The sequence below is a fragment of the Schistocerca nitens genome, chromosome 7, assembly GCF_023898315.1.
Source record: "Schistocerca nitens isolate TAMUIC-IGC-003100 chromosome 7, iqSchNite1.1, whole genome shotgun sequence".
Lineage (NCBI taxonomy): Eukaryota > Metazoa > Arthropoda > Insecta > Orthoptera > Acrididae > Schistocerca > Schistocerca nitens.
The window spans coordinates 610,150,299-610,173,640 of NC_064620.1; the positions used below are offsets into that span (position 1 = coordinate 610,150,299).

A 23,342-nucleotide genomic window follows, 5' to 3' on the forward strand; every position below is an offset into this window, starting at 1 on the left:
GTGCCCTGTCAACCGAGCCAGTATCATAAAAGCATTTTTCTTCAAATTCGATTCAGTACGTCCTCGTTAGTAACCAGACTACCCATCATTCAGCATTCTTCTGTAACGCCGCTTTTCAAAACCTTCCAGTCTCTTCTCGTTTGAGCTTATGGTCCACGTTTCACTTCCTTGCAAGGACACACTCCACTATATATCCCCAGAAAACACTTTCTAGCATTTAGATTTGATTAATGTTAATACACGATATAAACTTTTATTAATTACATCTCACAGAAAACAATAACAATCTTTCCCGAGTTTCCCAGAGCAAAGGTGCCGGCCGAGTTACTTCACTGCAGTCAATCTTAGTTGTCCTGTCCGCTGCCTAAGTTGTCATATGGATAGTTTTACTGGGGTAATCGTAACGGTGCCAAGCTTAAGTACGATTTGTTTTAAGCGGCTTCGTTGCAGTCTGTCGTATGTATTGTGAGTGGCGACTTTTGCCTTCAAACGTCATGAGAAGAGTGCGTGATAACTCGGAGACGTGCCAGACAACGTGGGACGTGTTGTACGGTGTCGTGACGCCGGTGGGCGGGGAGGAAGACTCGCCAAAGAGGAAAAAGCAGCGAGTCGGCCGCCAGCCACGGCTATCGGTAAAGCCGCTCTTCCGGTGAGATCAGGCGTAGATGCGACGGAACACATTTCTAACGCCAACAGTTGTCGGGCATAAATGAAAATGGTATTAGGGACGCCTCATTTTGTAGTCTACTTTAAAAGCGAAGGGAATGATCCTCCTAGTAACAGGTTTTGACGATGCCTTTATTTGATTCTTTAGACTATGCCGAATGTCACTCACAAACTTCATATCTGTGTCGATACGGTACGTGGAAGGCCCCACATACTGTATCAATAATTCCGAGCTTCACAAGTGTTAAGCACAGCAAATGTTCTGTTTCTGTGTCGAAAGTGAATTACATCTTTACAGACATTTGACTGCTGTTTGACTACGACAGACCTATTACGTGCGATTAGTAGCGACGGTCTTGTTTACGGGACTGAACATACTACGCCGTGGTGCCGACATCAGATACTCACCTGTTCATTTGTTTCGTTTACAATGCTGCTCCTCGATCGTACAAAACAAGTTCCCACTCAGCACTGGAATCTCATCCTAGCGTTTTGCAACTGGCAGAGTACAAGAAAGGGAAACTGATACTTTTAATACCTTGACGGCCTTTAAACATTTTACTTCGAGCCTGTAAATATTGTCTAAGAAAAATGAAGTTCGATAACTCCCATAGCACTCTCAAATTTTTTTAATGCTAGTAAGTTCCTATGCTTCGGTCGTGATGAGATACAAAGCAGTGACGGTGGTATTTCAAATAGTTTGCTTAATTTGGTGCCATTTCCTCATATCAGGCAGGGATAGTCTTCACTTTGTGCGAAAAGTTTGTTCATTCCTCACAGTTTAATGTAGATTGCAAACCACAAATGTTTTTTGTGTTCATCGTATGCATTATATACTTCTGTTCCATTGTCTTTGACTTCAGAGGCCCAAAAAACCTCTTTAAGCCGAATATTTGTTTAGGTGCTTTAGTAGCTATGATTTCCCAACCTGTGAATGGACTTGAGTAGCCAGTTGCAGGTGACCACTTCACCGTGAAGACTTCCCATACTTCATATCTGTAAATGTCATTCTGAAAAGTTGGGAGGAACTAAAAGACGCAGTATCGTAAGACATTTGAACCACAAACCTCTGGAATCGTAAGTTTGATTTAGTCAGCTAATAAACTAAGAAACAAAGATCTAAGCTATGAAAAAACCACGTAATTCCATTAAATGAAATATTTTACTTTCTCATCGTTACTACATTGGACGCTGGTAGTAATATTTTCGCTCTAGTAAAGATTGTAATGTAGGCTTATATACAGTTCTTTGCAGGAAAAAAAAACTATTGTTTGGCTGTGTTTAGCCTTAACTACCCCTTTTTCTTAAAAAAATGACTCTCTTATGCTTTATCACTAGTTAGTAACTTAGCAAAGTTTTTAATATAATTGTAGCAAGTGCAGTTTTACAAAAGTCAACAAACGTCAGCGATGTGTTTCATTGTAGCATCCCTTCAAAACGGCTATTAGTGTGGTATAAATAGACGCTGTTGTCGGTAGTTGTACACTCTTTCCGCAAGCCCCACTTCCTCATGTGAGCGTTTATGAAACCTGGCCATAATTTTTCTTCAGGGCGGCGCTAAACACATGTATAATGTATATTCTCTCCATTATCTGCCTCCGCACCCCACAATCTGCCTTGATGCAAAAAGACCACTGCAACCGGATGGAAGAAATTACACGGGTATCGGTCTGAGCTGAGAGGATCACGATGGCTGTCAAAAAGCTGTTTTGACTCTGGCAACAAAAATAATGTAAATTAAACGAAGATATTACAAATCGGAGATGTCGGACCGGTGACCAGTATGCGAGCAGCTTACGCGCTTGTTTTATTCCAGACGGAAAGAAGCAGCGAGAGCGTGTATCGTTCATGTAGCGCTGATAACGTGAGTTCGCGAGCGCCCACTCGCGGGCTCTTGCGTAATTAATAGGCCAGGCTGCAAGCCATTAACATGCGGGGACGGCTATTGTCTTCAGGCCAGCTGCAGCAGCAGCAGTCGGCGCAGCTCGCGACTATCGCAGGCCGCACGCGGCAAAAGGCTAATGGCGCGCCGGCCATTGTCAGTCATGTGTGCGCTGCCGGAAATTCCGAAAGGCAACGTCACTGCTCTCGCCGACGTGGAGGTTCTCTACGGTTCGTCACGCTCCTGGCCTTTAACGAGCCTTATAACCCTTGGATTTCGCACATTAAACTAAACTGACTGTTTAACAAAGTACCGTGCTCCGTTTATACTTATAGCCAACTCCACGATGAACATATTAAGGAAATACGCACATTAATAAAGCTCATAACAGAACAAAATTAATTCCAATTCAATAATGAATTTTATTTACAAGAAGATAGATTACCAATTGGGTCCCAAGTTTCAGGAGCCCTAGCAAATATTTTTGTAAACCACATTGAACGCATCATTTTTACAAAAATAGTAGCAAAAGATTGCAACATGTTATACTGGCTCAGGTATATCGATGACCTCCTTTGCTTAATAGATGAACCACAAACAAAAATTGAAAAATTACATACTGACATCAACAAGATACATAAAAATATAAAATTCCCAGTTGGAAGAGAACAGAACAACCAAATTAACTTTCTGGATACAACAATAAAGAAACCTAACGATAACAATATGTTTGAAATTTACCGTAAACCCACAGCAACGGACATTCATTCCGCAATCCTCGAACCACCCACACGCACAAAAGCAAGCAGCACTTCGATACATGCTCCGTAGACTCAACACGGTACCACTCACCAAAGAAAGCTACCAAAAAGAACTGGACATCATAATTCAGATGGCACAAAATAATGGTTACAGTAATAACACAGTCACAAAGCTAAACAACAAAATTAAAAGTAAGACAAAAGCAGAAAGCACCAAACCACAGATAACAACAAAACAGAACCAGACACAAACACGCAGTCCCATAACAACTACAAAGGACAATCAGAAAAAGATGAAAGAAAACACAAGATGTTACTCAATGACATACAAACGCAAACTCACCCGTAAAATTACTGACATTTTCAAAAGACAAGGAAGAAACATACCGTAAACAACAGACAATTCCATACAAAAATACACCCCAAAACTGACAAAAAACACACACCAGAAAGCAGGTATATATCAACTGCCGTGTGACACTCGTGAAGGCAGATACAGAGGACAAACAGGCAGAACATTTGATGTCAGATACAAAGAACACACAAGAGCCTGGAAATATGGGACAAACTACTCCACATTTGCAGAACACGTAAGAGAACATTACCACAAACCAGCCACTAGAGAAGATGAAAATAATTAGGATGAACAATAAAAAACACCTAACCCTGCAAGAAAATTACCTCACACAGAAAACCAAAGCAGGAAGAAAACACTTTTGAATGACCAAGTATACATGCCAAGCAATTCATTATTTGCACTAATAGATAAAACAATAGAATAACGATCCCAAAGAGGATTAATATAGTAATACTCTCCAATGTAATAATAATACCACCCAACATCTTTACACTCACTTATCCAGGAGCCCCTGCACAAAATATTCAAACGAAAAGTCAAATCAGCGGTCACCAAAGTTTCCAACCACTCGCAAACAGCTAGTGCAACACCATACAATTCAAACCACCAACCTCCCCAAAAAAAATAGCACTCGTCATCTCTCTCTCTCTCTCTCTCTCCCCCCCCCCCCCTCTCTCTCTCTCTCTCTCTCTCTCTCTCTCTCTCTCTCTATCGCGCTCACGCGCACGCGCAGTATAAATATTATGAATAAAAGTTAAGTTTTCAACGTATACGTCGTACTTTGTTAGGCTGGCAACAAGTAGGTAAACATGCCAAAGAGGAGGAAACACGTCGCAATATTTAAGTTCTGAAAAGCAGTGTTCGGCGAAATAGTCATCGAGTGGAAAAAGAACATAGTACACTACAGGAAAGAAGGAGAAATGTGGTGAACAGTATGAAGGTCAGAACGCAAAGTTGTGATTATATAGCAGTAATAAAAGTGGTAGTGCGACCTCCAAACCATATGTGAGGAAACACAGATCAGCAAATCGTAAGTAGAACACTTGCCCGCGAAAGACAAAGGTCCCGAGTTCGAGTCTCGGTCCGGCACACAGTTTTAATCTGCCAGGAAGTTTCAAATCGTAAGTAATTACTTTTTACAAAAAAAATCGCGACGTGAACTGTTAATAATCTAAAACTAACAAAACTGAATCCTTATGAATCCCACTGATAATGCCTTAGAATAAGATAAGGCGAAACGTGTATGGGATAAATTAAGTAGCAGCAGGAAAAGGCAGTTTTATTTAAAAAACAAGTATTTATATGCTTGCTGCGGAGGATGGCCACACAAACAAACTTGTAATTGTGCTGCTTTCGACGACTCAGTATTAAAAATGTAATGTTATTGAATTCCTAGAAAGAAATTCTCAGTCCAGTTACGAACGTCATTTGGTGTTATTAATAATCATACTTCGGTTTAGAAGCGTAACAAAAATGGCAGGTGGAGGTTACACATGTAATACTTGAATCACCGTAAAACCCTAACACAGCTTTTGTGATAAAACAGGTTCGGTTCAAGGAAAAAGTTTTATTCTTCCCAAGATTCCTGTAGGTTGAGGAACCGGACAGAAATACACTGAGACGAGTCCTCAGGATGCCCGTTCTGCTTCCAGTTGGCAACCGCGACAGAGTGCTGCACAATTTTGTGAATCCTTTTAGTCATATTCAGTATTAATGAGAAAGCGTTTTCTATAAAAATTTGTTTCATTTGTGGCTACTGCTGCAAGTCCATTCTGTCAGCACTCTTGAGCTTTTTATATTTTATCACCACCCTCATCCCCGGTGTTTTTTAAAATTTGTTGTTCGTGTACAAAGTTTTGTTGCAAATTCTCCACTCATTTTACAGTTTATAATTCTGCTTTAAACGTCACTTAATTTCTTTGCAACCCACACCCTGCCCCCTGCCCGCCCCTCCCCCTGCCCGCATGCCCGCCCCTCACCCTCCCCCTTCAGTTTGGAACCGCGTGACCGCTACGGTCGCAGGTTCGAATCCTGCCTCGGGCATGGGTGTGTGTGATGTCCTTAGGTTAGTTAGGTTTAAGTAGTTCTAAGTTCTAGGGACTGATGACCTCAGATGTTAAGTCCCATAGTGCTCAGAGCCATTTGAACCATTTTTGAACAACGTAACAGTAAATACGTTATGGCAACTACGCTGTCGTAAGGACTAAACTTTTACCACTACTACTGTTGGTGGCAGGGGTCACACAAGGCATTGCAGGCAAACGTCTTCAAATTGCCACGAATTGCAGCAGTCATGTGAGGATTCCAGCAAACAGTAGGTCTAAGTGCATTGCAGACATTTCGGCTTGGTTGATTTTGAATAGGGGTGCAGGGTGTGGGTGATGAAAGTGCCGCTAGGGAGAGCAGTGGTGCAGAGGAAGCATGTTCTGTAGCAAGTGTCTACTGTCAGTGTGTGTAGTTTGCCTCCTCTTATAAGAAAGAGTTGTAGGAAGCACTCGGGACGTTGTGGGAATAGCTCCATTATTCTATAAAAACGAAATTCTTAATGCGATACCCAGAAAAAGTAAATATCATTTACGTTTCGTTATTTCAAAAACGTTTTCAAATATTTTTTGTTATTGTCGTGAAGTGTAGTGAGGTGCGAATATTGTCGATAGTCCGTGCGGAGGGTAGTAGCTAATACCTGACTGCACGCAGGGGTAATGGTCTGTGCAGGGTTGGGAACCGGCGTCATACGGTGCACAGAGTTTGACTGGAATCGCTATATGCGCCCGTCGTTCAACGCGCCACGGTCTGTGGAGTAGCGAGATTGGTCAGCCCCCTCGGTCAGTATCGCCGGCCGCGTCGACCTGAGAGCGCCGCAATAAATTCTGGGGGCTATCTGGGCGGGAGGCGCGCATGGCGCCGCTGGAGTGGCCGCACTGGGCGGCTCCAGCTGCGGCCCCAGACTGTGGCGCCACTCCGAGGCTGGGAGCCGCCCAGGGCTGCAGGTCCGCCTGGAATGAGTTTTCTTTTATGAAAATGTGCTCACGTGTTTGCCTGCAGAATGCTTGGAATGTTGTCACAGATTCCATACATCAGTGCTTGCCAATCTTTCACACCATTACCACAGAGCGCAGACCCCCCGCCCCCCCCCCCCCCCAAACATTACCGCCCAACTAAACTTCGGAATGGAAAATAATTGTCCGTGAACAATTTTTATTTTTAAAATGACGAAAGATAATATTTAGTTTCCGAAGGTATTTTACTAGACCACCACCTTTTATAGAATGGTGAAGCAACTATTAAGTGCGTCCCCACCGCCACGAACAGTCTCCTAGAAAGGAAAGTCGACCAGACACATTAAAGGTAGCCACTCTTTGCAAAACATTCCTCCTCCACGACACTTGTGTCCCTTGCGCCACTTGTGCCCCTTGCGGCACTTGCTTCACCCACACCTCACCCACCATAGATTTCAAATCAACCAAATTAAAGTGTTTGCTCACTATACTCAGCCCTTCTGCTCGCAAATCACTTCATTGCCGGACTCTGTACTCCCCAACCTCTCAGAAATTGCAAGAATTCAAAGTGCGAATCCTTTCTGGCCGCTGTCAAAAATATACAAGAGATGTAGGAGTATACACAGTTACTTAAATCGTGTATAGTTACGAAGTGAATGATGAAATAATTTCTCATGTATTGTGCCAACTAAGCACAACTTTGAGTAGGCATTTCCGTGAGATATTTAAGCATATGTGGTGTATGGGCTTGACTTTCACTTTTACAGTGTTGTAGACGCGGGTTGTAAACTACGTGTGTAGTGTGTCTGTTGATCCACTGTGGACGCAGGATAGCGGCTGATCAAATGTATACATTGATGTATCGATATTGGCATAGTGGAGACATCGGTGTCTGGATATCGTGAATTCGTTATTAGAGTGCTTCCTTCGAAGACTCGATGTCAAGTCTTCGAAAGAAGCACTCGAATAACGGACTCGCGATATGCTGACACTGACGGCTGCAGTATGCCAATATCGATACATCTGAACGTATGCATGAAGTGCATATGGCGCCTTACCATGGGATACTGAAATACTGAAACTGGTAGTAAAAATAAAATAAGATGGTGTGCATACATTCGTTCCACAAGCTGTAACCTGAATAACACTGTCAGCCATTAATGCTAGTACCTTAAAGAGTTACCAAAACAGAAATTTGGAATCAATGTTGCGGTCTTACGAAATAGTGGCAAGAGAGATGATATTTCACAAATAATTTAGTTTGGTGACTCGCATTCAACTGAAACTTTTTGTTCTTTATCCCTCAAAAAAATGTTTTACTTGGACACGTCGTGTTTATTTCGGGCATGTCCAAAAGAACGCGTACCAGACATAATTGATTTCCCTAGAGGGACAATCCTTCTTCAGTGCAGATGCCCAAGTACGTCCGACCTCCTGCAGGAATCTCAGAGTAGAGAGTAAGGAGGAAATGGTCATGGACTGCGTGGGAATGTGGGTCGGCCGTGCGGTGTGCCGAAATGGTCCGCACGGTTGCGATAACACTGTGTCCCGCTGACGCAGTGGTTGACGCATCTGCCTAGTAAGCGGGAGATCTTCGGTTCGGCACACAGTTTCACTTGTCGCCTCTGATTCCGCGAAATGTCCCAGTGCAGCTGACATCAGTAATCCCTTTCCTTTCCTCCCTCCCCCCTCCACTCTCATTTTACACATGACAACATTTTACCCTTAAGGGTAATTACCACCACTTTGGGTAGCACTTCGTATTGAACCACTGTTTGTTAAAACAAAGAAACCAGCGTAAAGTTGCTTCGTGACTATAGCTAATGGGTAAGGGTGAATGGCTCGGAAAGCGACATGTTATAACGATATTACACGGGTGCACGCAAATCTCGACTCGAATTTAACTTAAAGTCGCTCTTGAGTTTTAACATAGTGATTTCGTTTTAAGCGAAAGTTAATTTTGATACAGGCGAAAGTGAATTATTAATGTCACAAGCTATTCCTGCACTGCAATCAGATACAGTGCACTGAAAGAATAAGGCTTTACTGGAATAATATCCAAACAATTGTGATCTGCATCCACTCTTGATAAGATATGCTTCCTCAGTAATAATGGTAATTATAACTATTATTGCCGCGTGGGCGACACGCTCAAACGCTGTCCCTCGGCCGCCACCTCTGACTTTCGCTCTCCTGCTGCTACAGAAGTAGCTTCACGGGCGTCAGCGCTCTGGGCGCCTCGGCCTCCATGACCACTACATATACTTGTTTGCGACCTGTGTGAATAAACAAATTATGTTCATCCCCTTACACTGTGCAATGGGAAAAAGGATTTTCAATGCCGAAAAGTGTTACGTCATGTTGTTTATATTTTATTACTAATCAAAAAGTGTCACTACAGACTGGCTGCCCAAACTCGTCAGGCGACACTTCAAGAAACATATTTGAGATAACCTTAACCTGACTTCTGCAATGTTAACGGCGTTGTATGTCGTGGTACATTAGTGATGATGACCCACTCCGGCTATTCGTGTAGTGCTTATTGTTAAATGAACGCATTGCAAATTGGTCAAGTTAAATTTGATGCTTTGTACTTGTAGGCATGGTGTCAATTTTTCGTCCTCAGCGCTTAGTCATCCAGCAAAACTGACTGCTACCGTGCAGCAGCAACAGTGTACGAATGAAAAAGGATTGCACTGAAATTATTGGCAGTAAAATATAGAGCTTGTGTGTACCTAGCGGTAGAAGCCAATGCCTGACGATGATAGTACAACGCCAGTGCCTAGGTTCTGAATGCCATCCGTTTGGTCACCATTCCGCATGGTGACGGCTTAACCTATGGATTCGGTACCAGTATCGTTAGTTCTCCATTACTTTTCCAAGTCAGCTCTTCAGAGATCCAAAAGATGTCAGAAACGTCTTTACCAGCAGTAGAGTAGGCACTGGTGTGATTGTGCCGCTGGCTAAAATTGCTTATTTTATGATTCTCTGGGTGGTGGTGGTGGTGGTGGTGGTGGTGGTGGTGGTGGTGGTGGTGGTGGTGGTCAGGATCAGAATGTATAGCTGAAAATGGTCAAAATACGCCAGCCTTTCCTAATAAATGCACTCTGCACCTACCACATGGTAGACCTAGTAAACCCGTCACAATGAATTGTGTTACTGGCCGTTTCAAATTCTGTACCTACCAGATACCTCTCGACATAATGTACTGCTTTCTGTCGTCGTGAAGTCGGCTAGAAGTACTCCAAATCCTCCTTTGCAACAGCAGAGAGAGCACGGCTGTGCACAGCGTGTCTATTTCGACAATAATTTTACCCGACAACGTCTTTGCGTGTCATCGTCAGCTACATAACGCTGAGCGTGGAGAGCGGCGTATAAACAGCGAGCGTCCAGTTGCTGCTGTTTCGACCGCCGTGTGTAGACGCCGGGGAGCGCCGCAGACGGACGAGGTGTGAGGGATGCGACGCGGCGTTAGTAGTAGCAGTAGCAGCAGCTGCGCCTCGCCGCCGGGCAAACGCAGTCTGTTTGCTCTGCTCCGGCAGTGGCACCGCTGCCTTACAGCAGGTGGGCTACCAGAGCTGCGCTGGCCGTCCGTCTGGTGGGTGGGTCGACGGTTTGTAGATGCAGTTGTGGCGCCCGATAGTGTACAAGTTACCTTCCAGCGGGTACAGATCAAGCGAATTTGGTAGCAAGTGAGTTTAAGTATCATTCTTCTCCAACCACTGTAGTAGTACAGTTTGTGTCAGAGCTACACGGCTGTCGCAATGCCTTAGGTTAATACCACTGGAAGCACAGGTGAATATCCCCCATGGCACATCACCGCCCCGGCCAACGGCCTTGACGCAGTGGTAACACCGGTGCCCGTCAGATCACCGAAGTTAAGCGCTGTCGGGCTGGGCTAGCACTTCGATGGGTGACCATCCGGTGTGCCGAGCGCCGTTGGCAAGCTGGGTGCACTCAGCTCTTGCGAGACGAACTGAGGAGCTACTTGATTGAGAAGTAGCGGCTCCGGTCTCGTAAACTGACTTACGGCCGGGACAGCGGTGTGCTGACCACATGCCCCTCCATATCGGCATCCAGCGACGCCGGCGGGCGTACTTCGAGCAGCTATTCGCCTCGATGATGGCGTATCCGGACATGATTCTCAACGTGGCGTAGTGAGAAACGTGATTTACTCGACCAGGCAATACGTTACCATCGACTCTCCCGTGTCCACTAAAGTCGTAAAGGACGGTACCATTGGGTCAGTATGGGAAGACGTATCTGTGTGCTGCGGAGATCCGTGTTGAATTGTGAGCGCGTAACGGTGTGCCACGAAACTCTTGCACCCGCACCAACATTCTATTCCGTCGTCAGATTTGCCAGAATGCAGCCTATGCAGCGCGGGCAGGCATCCGAACTTCACAGTCTGCGATGAGCGGTGGACGTCGAACACCGTGTCGCCTATACCTGGTCTCACTGTCTTTCAACCGCGTTCCGTACACGCTCACGAACACAGCAGGCGAACATCGGACAAGCTTCGGTGTTTTCCGGAAGCTCGTTCCCGGCCGTTGGGCCGTAATAGTCTGCCCTTTGTCAGAGTCGCTTATGTGAGTGGATTTCCCACTTGCGGTCCGTATCGTCGCTAGAATGATTTCCCATTTCCGTCTTTCCCGCCTGTGCACTGATGTGCAAAACTCAAGGACAAAAGTCAGTTTCACATGATGCCAAGTAACATCGATGAAACTTGGACCACACATAGAAAAAACTAGTACATTACAGTACAGCAGTTATTGAAAGAAATAGGCAAAGAGACAAACAGAAATGACAGTTTTATTCAAAGTCAATAATTACACTCAAGTCAGGGTGGTTCGTAAAGTTCCCCTGGACATTACAAAAGGTGGTACATGGTCTTTACCAGGACGTGTGGTCAGCACGGACGGCAGCGCATGCTCTGCCCTCATCTTTGGTGAGCAGCTCCAGTAGTAGGCCGTTCCATTCCTCCGATAGGTGTTAGACAACCGGTGGATGGTCTTTGATGCATGCGGACGTGCTGCTACACGTCTCCCTAACGCATCCCGCACGTGCTCGATGGCATTCATTTAAGTTGGGGGAACGAGGAGGCCAGTGCCTTCGCCGAACACGCTCTCATTCCAAGAGCTGCTCAACCTTCGCCGTCCTGTACGGTCGTGGATTATCTATAAAAATGAAGTCATTGCCGAATACACCCTCGAAATGACGCACATGAGGGAGGAGAGGAGACTCACAGTGACGTTGATATGTGAGTGTACGGTGTTCAAAGATCGGAACGTCAGTATGTCGAAGTAACATTACGCCTCCCCATACAATAACCCCTGGAAAACCAAAACGAACAAGTTAGGCGTTCCTGCGTGCAGTGCCTGTTTTCACCTCTCGCCTTAAAAGGGCGTGTCCAGAACCACTACTCAGACTGAATCTAGTCTCACCCGAGAGGAGCATGCGACGGTACTCCTCGCTGGTCCAGTCCCTATGATCTTGGCACCATCGCAAAAGGGGCCGCCGATGTGCGGACGTTAACGGAACAAAACTTACTAACTGTCGTGTAAAGAGCTCATCCTGATGCAGTCGCCGATCCACTGTGAAGCATGAGGCTGCGCCCCTGGTACTCCTGTTAAATGTGGCTGCAGTTGTACCCGCTGTCTGACGTGGGTCCCTTTTCGCCACTTGGAGAATCAGCGGCCACTTGCTGTACTTGACCGCAGCCGACCACCACCTGGCTTTCGGACAGCAGTGCTTTGTGATTCGGAACGGTCCCCCATGCCCGTGAAACAATACTGTAAGCAATGCGATAAACCCTGCGCCACACTCGTCACACTTCGCCGTTCGTCCACCTTTCCGATGATTCTGCCCACGTGAACTCATCCAAATGTTGCCTCCGGACAATACTGTACTGTACGGCCCTAGAGTGCACCATGACTGTTCACTGATGGACGCACGCACGCTGTCTTTCCCCGCCGCTTCAGCTGCCTCGTGTTTGCTGGACCAGCTCCGTTTCCCCCACTGTGTAGATGAGCTTATGCCATGTGACGACCAGCTTTTCTGCACGACTGGGGGACCTGTGGCTACTACAAATTTCAGCACTTTCTCATTTGCACAGAACTGTTAACATGTTACGTTGCTTCGTCTAGCTCCTTATCGAGTTTTGGGATCAGTGTACATTACCTTGCAGCATCAGGGGTCCGCAACGCAGCAGGCGAGTTTGTCTCGTCGTGGCCGGTGCTCACAATTTTGTGGCTCATTATTTATAATCACGGAAATCACTGTTAAAGGGTATTAGTTACACAACAAAATACACGCCTGTTTGTTGTTTATAGACTGCCAACATCGTCAATTGTTTGTCTACACTGTTCGTGGATCATTGTTATTGAAAGATTGCGCCAGTTTCATTGCCACTGTTACTTACGGTGGTACATACAGAATCTCCTAATAAGTTTTGGATAGCAATTACATCGGTGGTAGAGAATGAAAAATTCAGTACTTTCATCCAAGTAAGGAAGGACTGAAAATGAATACTCAGCTTTTAGCGACATCACTGACTCTCTCACTACATAGCGCCAACAGTAACTCACGGCAACAAGACCGTCGTTCTAAATGCCTGCAGATCATCATAATCATTAACATAACTCCGTGCGCGAAATAGTTTTGTTTTACTGGTTGTGCACATTGATTTTGATAGGTGCGTGCTCAACTGGTGAACGACAAGCGACCTCCTACTTCACACAATATTACTACTACCTCGGTGCATTAAATGCACGTCTACAAGAGTTTGTAGCGAGTAACGCTCCATCTTCGACAGCCAGTGATTGTCTGTAAAGAGCGTTAAACTCCACTGTCGACGCGTCACAAATGACTTGTTTCTCCAGGTTGCGCCACCTACGCAGTGGCCAAAGCAGAGCAGTTTTCAGACAAGGGCCTCGCGCTTTTCTCATTAAGGCTGTCGTTTCTTCCACAGATATTCATTTCACACAATTTGATTTGATATGACCAGGACTCGCATTTGACGGGGGACTGAGATAAAATCCCTCATTGCAGTTTCCTTGTTTTTGTTAAGTCGACTATGGTGAATACCGGGCGCGTCTATTTCCCGCCCGGTACTTGTGCAAATCGTCGCTTGTGCTCGGATTTTAGAAAGTTGGTGTTAGTATGTGTGAAATGATATTAATCTGGTCACTATTTGCAGTTAAACAGTAACAGACCTTAAATAACAAGTTGTATAGCTGACGCCTGTCTCCATGAGGTAGCGCAGTACCGTCGGCAGTGTCAGAAATGACGTGCTGTTCCACGTGCCTCTGGATCTTTCACTACCTCTTATAGAGCACAATTTGGCTCCTGCTTCCTAAATGTAGTCTGTTAGTACAGTATCAGCCAACGGCAGTTAGGCTGTAGCAGTGGCTAGCCCAAGTATCTGGCAGTTTACAGTTGTACCGGACAAAACAGGTAGCATAAAAACTTAAATGATGGCATTTTCGTTAATAGACAGATGTAAAAGTCAGGACATTGATTTGATGAAAATAGCATGAAACAAACAGTCCAAACAGTAAGAAATATTCAGTGCCAAGAAGTATGTTACGTGATGGACTTACAGCTTTACGGGAAAGCAAAGAGGTGGTCATAAAACCTGTTCCAGAAAATAAGATTTTTCTCAGAGAACATTCAGCGATGAACAGGAAGCAGCGTTCTATGACCATGTTAAAATTTTACATACTCAGCTTATGTCTTTAGTAAAGATTAGTTCTTAAAAGCAGTGCATAAATATGCAGAATAACTGAGAATAAAGCATCGGTTATATGAGGCAAAAACAAAACCGGCTGGGCACATTTACGATGAATTTATGAACAGACTGGAAGATTAAATGCTGAGGATATCGCATCTAAGAGTTTGCAGCGAGCATCAGGTTTCAGCAGAGAAAAAGCTAACATATTTTGCAAGCTAGGTGAACTGACGGAGAACTTAAAAGTTTATACCGTGTCAATCGATTTAAAATCTTTTTGCAACAGAAATTGTTTGCTTCACTTCACCATTTCACCTTGCATACAGCCTTCGAAAAACTTAAAACAACCATAATATGTGGACGGAAAAAAATATAAAAAAATCAACGCACGTGGCACCGATGAATATTATTATATCAAGTAATAGTATTGCTTGGTATGAAGAATGTTGCAGTGCAACTTCCAGAAAATATTGTAATTGCGACAAAGCTTTAGTATAAGATGCCATCCGACGTTCTGTCGAGTGTTGGACTGTAAGGGACGCCAGCATTGGCCTGGGGTGAGAGAGAGGGAGGGAACGTTTCATCTGATGGGTGTGTTTGTTGCGTCTTCCCCCTGTTGTGTGAAGGCTTGGGGACTGGTTCCCATGAATGACAGACACGCCAGCTGCGGTTGGACTCTCTCTCTCTCTCTCTCTCTCTCTCTCTCTCTCTCTCTCTATATATATATATATATATATATATATATATATATATATATATATATATATAATTTCATTCAATCGAAGGATAATGGTGTTAGAGAGTAATTAGGAAGAGAAATGTAGTGATGACGAGACGCATGTCATTTAAGTCTGCGATGCAGGTTTACGAAAAACGGCCGAAAATAAACTCAAGAAGAGACTAAGCTGGTCAGTGCACTAAAATTTGCTTTACGTTACAGTGGAGCTGACAGTGCTGGAGAATGATGATGATTATTATTTTGTGTGTAACGCAAATAGCAGATAGAGTAAGCTTTATATCACGCCGATACGTCTAATACCACTCCGGTGTGGGACACATCAGGTGGAACATCTAGTGCATGCAAATAATCGTAATGAAAATGTTGAAATTAACTAGCGCATACATTGAAGAAACCACAGTACCTCTTGCTTGTGCCCACCTAGAACAACTGAAGATGCCACTACCAGGACAGAATCTGCGTACATACTTCAGCTCTTACGTATTTACCAGGAAGACAAAACTGAGCAAGTAGTAGCTCGCCTAGAGTCGTTACAATCAGTCCCTCTTTCACGCTCCAGCCGGGAATCTGGAGGAGGGATACCTTAGTACATCGTACAGTGAAATGTACCCTACGCCACAGGCTTCTTAGGGATTCACAAATTATGGATGTAAACAGAGGTAGATTCTTATTATTGTTATTTGTGTAATCTTGCTTTATAGATTTTAGCCCACAGCTCCTGCCGTGTCTTAAACGGTTTTGTTGTTGAGAAAATCATTTTTCCTTCTGTTGGTATCCTTATTCCCTTCTATGTTCCTCAACGGATCAAATTCGGTGCTAAATAACTTGTTCATTCCATTCAGCGTTTCTCGTCCTTACTGTAGGCCAAATGGACGCTGTTATCTGCTAATATTAGAAACTGTAAGATCGGCATTCAGCAACATACGTGAGCAGTCGTTTGTCGACTGAAAGACGCCAGACCTACCTGTGTGTCAGCTGCGAAGCAGCATTTGAAGCGATTATGACGTGGAGCGAAGAGAGGCAGGGGTGCCGCCTGCTCCCCCACTGCACAGGGCGGACAATGTGGCCCTCGCCCAGCTGTCGGCGCGTCCGCAGCTGCCGCTATGGGCCTTCTGATAGCGCCAATTACCACCAGCCCGTGGCAGCGACGCTCCTGCCGGGACTCGCAGCCGTATCTTCCCTTTACGCTGCCAACGCTCTTTTCAGCTGAACTAAGTACGCTTCATGACCGGAATGACAGCTGCACTTCTAAACAGCAGAACTCCTCTGGACGAGAGGTATTCGCGCGATGGAAACTTTGGCGCCTGAACTTATTCAGATGTCAAGTGGCGACGTCTTTGACAACACGAGATCCTGAGAGGCGTAATTGTAGACACATCAAAAGCAGTTTTACATCACCTCGGTTCCGAGAATTCCGGAACCTGTACAGAAAATTGGAATAGAGATCAACATAAACATCATTTCCGCCCATTCTATTGCTCATGAAAACCACGCATGGGAAGTTGTACCACCATACAGCGAGATCTCCAGAGGTGGTGGTCCAGATTACTGTACACACCGGTACCTCTAATCCCCAGTAGCACGTCGTCTTGCTTTGATGCATGCCTGTACTCGTCGTGGCATACTATCCACAAGTTCATCAAGGCACTGTTGTTCCAGATTGTCCCACTCCTCAACGGCGATTCGGCGTAGATACCTGAGTGGTTGGTGGGTCACGTCGTCCATAAACAGCCCTTTTCAATGTACCCTAGGCATGTTCGATAGGGTTCATGTCTGGAGAACATGCTGTCCACTCCAGTCGAGCGATGTCGTTATCCTGAAGGAAGCCATTTACAAGATGTGCGCGATGGGGACACGAATTGTCGTCCATGAAGACGAATGCCACGCCAATATACTACCGATATGGTTGCAATATCGATAGGATGATGGCATTCACGTGTCGTACAGCCGTTACGGCGCCTTCCATGACCATCAGCGGCGTATGTCGACCCCATATAATGCCACCCGAAAACAGCAGGGAACCACCACCTTGCTGCGCTCTCTGGACAGTGTGTCTAAGGCGTTCAGCCTGACCGGGTTGCCTCCAAACACTTCTCCGACGACTGTCTGGTTGAAGGCAAATGTGACACTCATCGGTGAAGAGAACATGGTGCTAATCCTGAGCGCTCCGTGTGGCATGTTGTTGGACCCATCTGTACTGCACTCCATGGTGACGTGGTTGCAAAGATGGACCTCGCCATGGACGTCGGGAGTGGAGTTGCGCATCGTGCAGCCTATTGCGCACAGTTTGAGTCGTAACACGACGTCCTGTGGCTGCACGAAAAACATTATTCAACATGGCGGGGTTGCTGTCACGTTTACTCGGAGCCATAATTCTAGATAGCGGTCATCCACTGCAACAGTAGCCCTTGGGTTGCCTGAGCGAGGCATGTCATAGACAGTTCTTGTCTCTCTGTATCTCCACCATGTCCGAACAACATCGCTTTGGTTCACTCCGAGACGCCTGGACACTTCCCTTGTTGAGAGTCCTTCCTGGCACAAAGTAACATTGCGGATGCGATAGAACCGCGCTATTAACCGTCTAGGCATGGTTGAACTACAGACAACACGAGCCGTGTACCTCCTCCCTGGTGGAATGACTAACAGATTGGCTGTCGGACTCCATCCGTCTATAAGGCGCTGCTCATGCATGGTTATGCTGTGTCCGTGATACAATATCTACAGTCAGCGTCTGTCTTCATTAGTTCTGGGAACCGGGGTGATGAAAACTTTTTTGATGTGTGTATCTTAAACTTCAGTTGCGTTCCATTACAGGGCACACTTGGACACACTGAGCGAGATTCATTCTTCAGGCACGACGTCGAACTGTTTGTCACAGTGGCATTAACGCATTACTGAGCTTGGAACACAGTAAGGCGCTTGTAAGAACTGATAACGTTGCAGCTTAAGATATCTCGCTAATTTGCCACAGCAGTTACCTCGAGTGTGCTGCGCGCAGTTCGTTGTCTGGTGGCTAGCGTTGCTGCCTCTGGATAAAGGGATCTCGGGTTCGATTTCCGGCAGCGTCGGGGATTTTCTCCGCCCGGGGACTGGGTGTTTTTGTTGTCCTCATCATTTCATAATCATTCGGGAAAGTGGCGAGACTGGACTGTGTAAGGATTGGGACTTTGTACGGCCGCTGATAACCACGCAGCTGAGTGCCCCCACAAACCAAACATCATCATAGAGTGTATTGGAAGTAGGGGAACGTGGTAGCGCGCAAAGTGTACTTGCGCTAATGTTACACTTGCTGCAATGAATTATGTGTAATATGCAGTATGCTCAAGCTTTAGTGAGCTTCGTAATGAAGATTACTCTATAACTGTGTGTTGGTGGTTTCCATTGTTTTCGTTACATTGTGGTTCGCTTTACAGGCTGCCCCCCTTACTTCGTCGTGCTACGGTCGCAGGTTCGAATCCTGCCTCGGGCATGGATGTGTGTGATGTCCTTAGGTTAGTTAGGTTTAAGTAGTTCTAAGTTCTAGGGGACTGATGACCACAGCAGTTGAGTCCCATAGTGCTCAGAGCCATTTGAACCTTACTTCGTCGACAATTTTTACGTTCACTGCCAGACAAAGGCCTCTGCTAGACTTTTACAGTCTTCAGCTATACACACACGTATTGGTATGGTTTCTAAAGTCGACTGCTCATCTTCCGTTAAATCATCTTTCGGTCTTTCCTTACCTACTGCAGTCCACCAGAGAGCTTCCGTCCTCCGTCAGTATTCTGTTCGACTGTTTACGTACCGTGCTCACCTGTTTGATTATGCTAGCACACAGGACAGCGTCTGTGTCTTACTTAGCACGAGCCAAATAACGCTGACAGCTAACTTCGTTTTCTTCTTTGGTCGTGGGGATGGGGGAGGGTTTCATTGGCAGCTAGCAACAATTCAGAGAAATAAATGAAAATGGACTTGAAGCTTCCGCATTTGTGAAGAGATAACATTTCTAGGGTAGTTCTTAGCGAGTTTAAATTTTTTTACACCTACACCACCTCCTGAGCAGGCCGGTGAAGCTCGCTGACGCGGTGTATGTACTGTCGAGTACACAGACCGCCGGCGACAAAGCAGTGTCGCTCCCTGCACGCCCTGGTCCAGTTCTTTCTGCTGCTGGTGGATTGTTGCGCGAGTCTGTAAGTTCAAAAACAAGCTCCGGTGAGGCAAGTTGTTGTTCCGATTGAGATCCCTCAGGCTCTATTTCTGTTGGACTAACGTGGCTCTAAAGAACAAAGTCCTGCAACGACCCGCCCTCTATGAAGTAATAGTAAAAAATTACAGAAATGTTGAGGAGTGGGCCGCGCTCTGTGCATGCCTGCCTTCACTCCATTACGCTCAAGTACCTCGCTAGAGAGCTTCACTCTGCCTGAGGCGTTTGGTCACTGGCCGCCCGATCGTTGCTCGCTGCGAGCGGTTGCCTCGGGGCCACTTCCGGCCCGCTGTTGTCGAGGACGGTCCTGTCCTCTTCGAGAGCTGCTAAAGCGTCCGTGGGCGGCACGCTGGTTACCGCTGGCCCGCTAATGCCCGAGCTCCGGTCCGTGAACCAGAGTCGGCGCCACCAGGTTCTAGACGGGGCCGCAGTTGGGCAGCGGGCGTCTGAACGCCGCGGCGGCGACATGACTGTCCGGGGCACCTCAGGTAGGGACAGCTGAGCTCTGGCAAGTGAGTCCTGTGTCATCAGCGGCCGCCGCCACTCGGCGTTCACTGCTGGGTCAAGGTCTGCTCGAGACTTTCCCTCGAACTACCGTCTACAGTTATGTGCTTCCGCCTGAAATTACTTTTTGTCGTGTCTTCAGTCCACCTTCTATTAGATCTTCGTCACAGACCTGTTTGTAGCAAATCCAGCAACAAACTTCCCTGCTCCGTCTACCAAACATTCGTCTTTCTATACCTCCAGCCTATCTACATTACGTTCTTCGCGTCTCCAACCGGAGTTTATTGCCCGAACAGCCGGATCTCTCTCTCTCTCTCTCTCTCTCTCTGTGTGTGTGTGTGTGTGTGTGTGTGTGTGTGTGTGTGTGTGTGTGTGTTGCAACAAACTGATTGCGTCCGTTTGATTAATGCTGAAGACGCAGAAAAAGTTCCGTTAATATGTCTACATAACTATGCAGCGATTCAGAATTAAAAGTTCTTCACGCAGCCTAAATGTTAAGAACGGAAAGCTCTCAGCCATAGACGGATGGATATCGTCCGTTAAGGTATTTCTGGTTCCCGGATAATACAAGTCACCGTATCTTACCTCCTCCTCTGATCTTCCGTATTACTGAACAGTAGAATTAGGACTGGTAATACGATGCTTGACTGAACACTACCGGACGGGATGGAGAATAAGACCCACAGACTTTTCTGACGTGGTTGTTTCAAATGCCAGCGACACAAAATCATTGCAGGAGCGTATATATCTGCCCTACACGCGCCTCAGTGATAGAAAAGCTGTTCGTTTCTAGGTGTAGCATGCAAAGTGCAGTCCATGTAGCAGCAGCGACTACAGAAATGGGCACTGTACTAAGATTTCTTGATTGTATAAATGCGCTTCAGTGTAGATGACAGTGACACAGCTTGATCGTTAACAGTTTATTATTGACGCTACAGAAAGAATGGTGCTATAAATACAACAGTACAGATTTTGCGTCGCCTGATGATCGTTTTGCTCAGAACTGTTAGTATATAAATGTTTCATCAACAACCCGAGTTCTTACATAAAAATGAAGTTTCTTAAATATTTATTGTTTACAGCTATCTTTTAAGTCCTAAAAGTGGAATCGACCTAAGTTGGTAATCTGTCAGAAAGTGCACATTCTGCATTCATGGACTGTGCGGCTGATTCCGGCGGAGGTTCGAGTCCTCCCTCGGGCATGGGTGTGTGTGTGTGTATGTCCTTAGGATAATTTACGTTAAGTAGTGTGTAAGCTTAGGGACTGATGACCTTAGCAGTTAAGTCCCATAAGATTTCACACACATTTGAACATTTTGAAGTGCACACTCTGCTCTAGCGTGTAACACAGCTTTCTCCCTTCTGTTCTCCAGCAGCATCAACGCACTGCTTTGTCAACGGCCTTGCGAGGTGGATAAGCAGAGTATCGTCAGATCACTACGTTAAGGACCGTCGTGCGTGATCAGTTCGTGGATGGGTGACCGTCCGCGTAACCGCGCGTTTTTCCGCAGTTTTCCGTTTGCCTTTCCGGCAGGGACGACAGAAGGGTTGGCGGTGTCAAGTCCCTGATCACCTGTCTTTGCGCCAGTGTCCTGGATTAAATTCCAAACCTCTCGCAGTCCCTCACGGAGTGAGGGAATGCGACACTGTTGTTGATAATCAGTCCATCGGAGGCGGGCGTTAAACTCAGGGGCCCCATGGTGGTTTTCGAGAGGCGGCGGCTACGTGCCGGCGACGGCTTTCACACTCTGTCATCACCTCCAACACGAATATATACCATTAGTCATCTACATTTAACAGATACACTTACACACACGGCTCTCATACTTTGCGAAGGAAAGGTGCCTGCTGGCGCTGTGTATAGGAAACACATTTCCTGTTAGGCGTTTGAAACAGCCCTTCGGAGTCTCCCTGGCGTTCATCCCAAACGACTTTAATTTTACTTAACGTATTGGTCGATGTTTCTCACTAAGAATTATGGTCTGCTACATTTTGTCATCATCGAGTAAACCATCGACCCTTTTGTAACTCGCAGATGCTGTAGTAGTCCAAGGCACTATCTTGGTGATGTGATGTGTCGTGTTGTTTACAGTACCGAACGGAGCCTTCAGGGTTCGCAGCTGAGAGTGAGACAGCGAGAGACGTCGGTTAATGTCGGTGAGGAGTCGCCAGCCAGACCACGGAGTACGCTGCAGTGCAGACGCCGTGAATAATGCACAGCCCTAGGGCAGCGCAGGGCAGAGAGGAGACGCGGCTGACTCTTTATTCATAACTCCCTAGAGCAGCGGGCAGGGCCGGCAAGTCTCTCTCTCTCGTGTGTGTGTGTGTGTGTGTGTGTGTGTGTGTGTGTGTGTGTGTGTGTGTGTGTGTGTCGGAAATATGATTGCAGCCGTCAAGCAGTAATGTCTGCGCTTTTTGTTCCCTCAAAGAGGAACGAGAACTTCAATCTCCTGGCGCTCCTCAGCTTAGTTTACAGCGTGGAACCTAGAAAGTCGCCGTTTCGCCTGTGAGAATATCCCTTTCTCATAATTTCAGATTTACAGAAGGTCTCTGTTAAACAGACAGCGGAACAATGAACGAAACAGCCACGAAGGAACGAGCTACTCACAAAGCTCCAGATGTCTGAGAGGCAAAGTTGTCTTGGGCGAGTTCCGAACCAGATCCTTATGGGCATTGGTTCTCTGTACGGATGGTTCAGTGAACAAGGTGGTGACAAGATGCACTTTCTTTAGATTCTAGTGTGCAAGGAGGATTTAAGCACAAACTCCCGAAGAAAATTCCTTTAATGACGGCAGATCTTACGTCAGCTTCGGACAGTTAAAGTATTGTCGTATGGTACCAGAAGAAAACATTCTCACGTTGATTCAGAATCTACCAGCTTGGGCCTGAAGCATTTTTATCGACGGCGTAAAAACCATCCGATAGCCCAGGCCATAACAGCGTTCCGAAGCCAACTGAAAAAGTGGCGCAGTGTTACCTGGTAGCGAAGTAAAGCGCACAGCAACACAGAAGGAAATGCTACTGCTGATTCTCTTGGTAGTGAAGCAGTGATCTCGTGTAAGGAAGATGATACACATGTCCCAGCGCAGAGTCCAGGCTCGCACATAACTAGAAGAAAACATTACGCTCAAAAAACGCTTGTAATGCCATCAAACCTATAATATGATGAATACTCGTGTATGTCGAAATCTGTAGTTTATGTAGTGAAGCCTTTTCTTACTGCATCTCATCGCATAAGGAAAATACTATCTTTACTTTGTAATTCTGGCGAAGTGGAAGATAAAAAAAATCATACGTCTTTTGAGAGGATTAACCACTACGATCGAATGTAAAGATTGTTAAGGAAATTTATGAATAAGAAATATCCGTTAGAGGTCACAGAATATGCTATATATATGCGTAACTGGTGGGAAATAAAACTTTTAATCCCTGTTGTCTTCTCGATTTGTTTTGCCCGGTTTTTATATCAAAAGTACACTCCTGGAAATTGAAATAAGAACACCGTGAATTCATTGTCCCAG

The 23,342-nt window shown here is 45.8% G+C and overlaps 1 protein-coding gene and 1 pseudogene across 1 annotated transcript in view; both read left to right on the forward strand.

Moving 5' to 3' along the window:
- LOC126195778 (microtubule-associated tumor suppressor candidate 2 homolog) overlaps positions 1-23,342 on the forward strand; it is a 604,136-nt gene that overhangs the window by 202,862 nt on the left and 377,932 nt on the right. The gene's annotated exons all lie outside the window — the stretch shown is intronic.
- Positions 10,494-10,611, forward strand: LOC126195896 (5S ribosomal RNA; annotated as a pseudogene).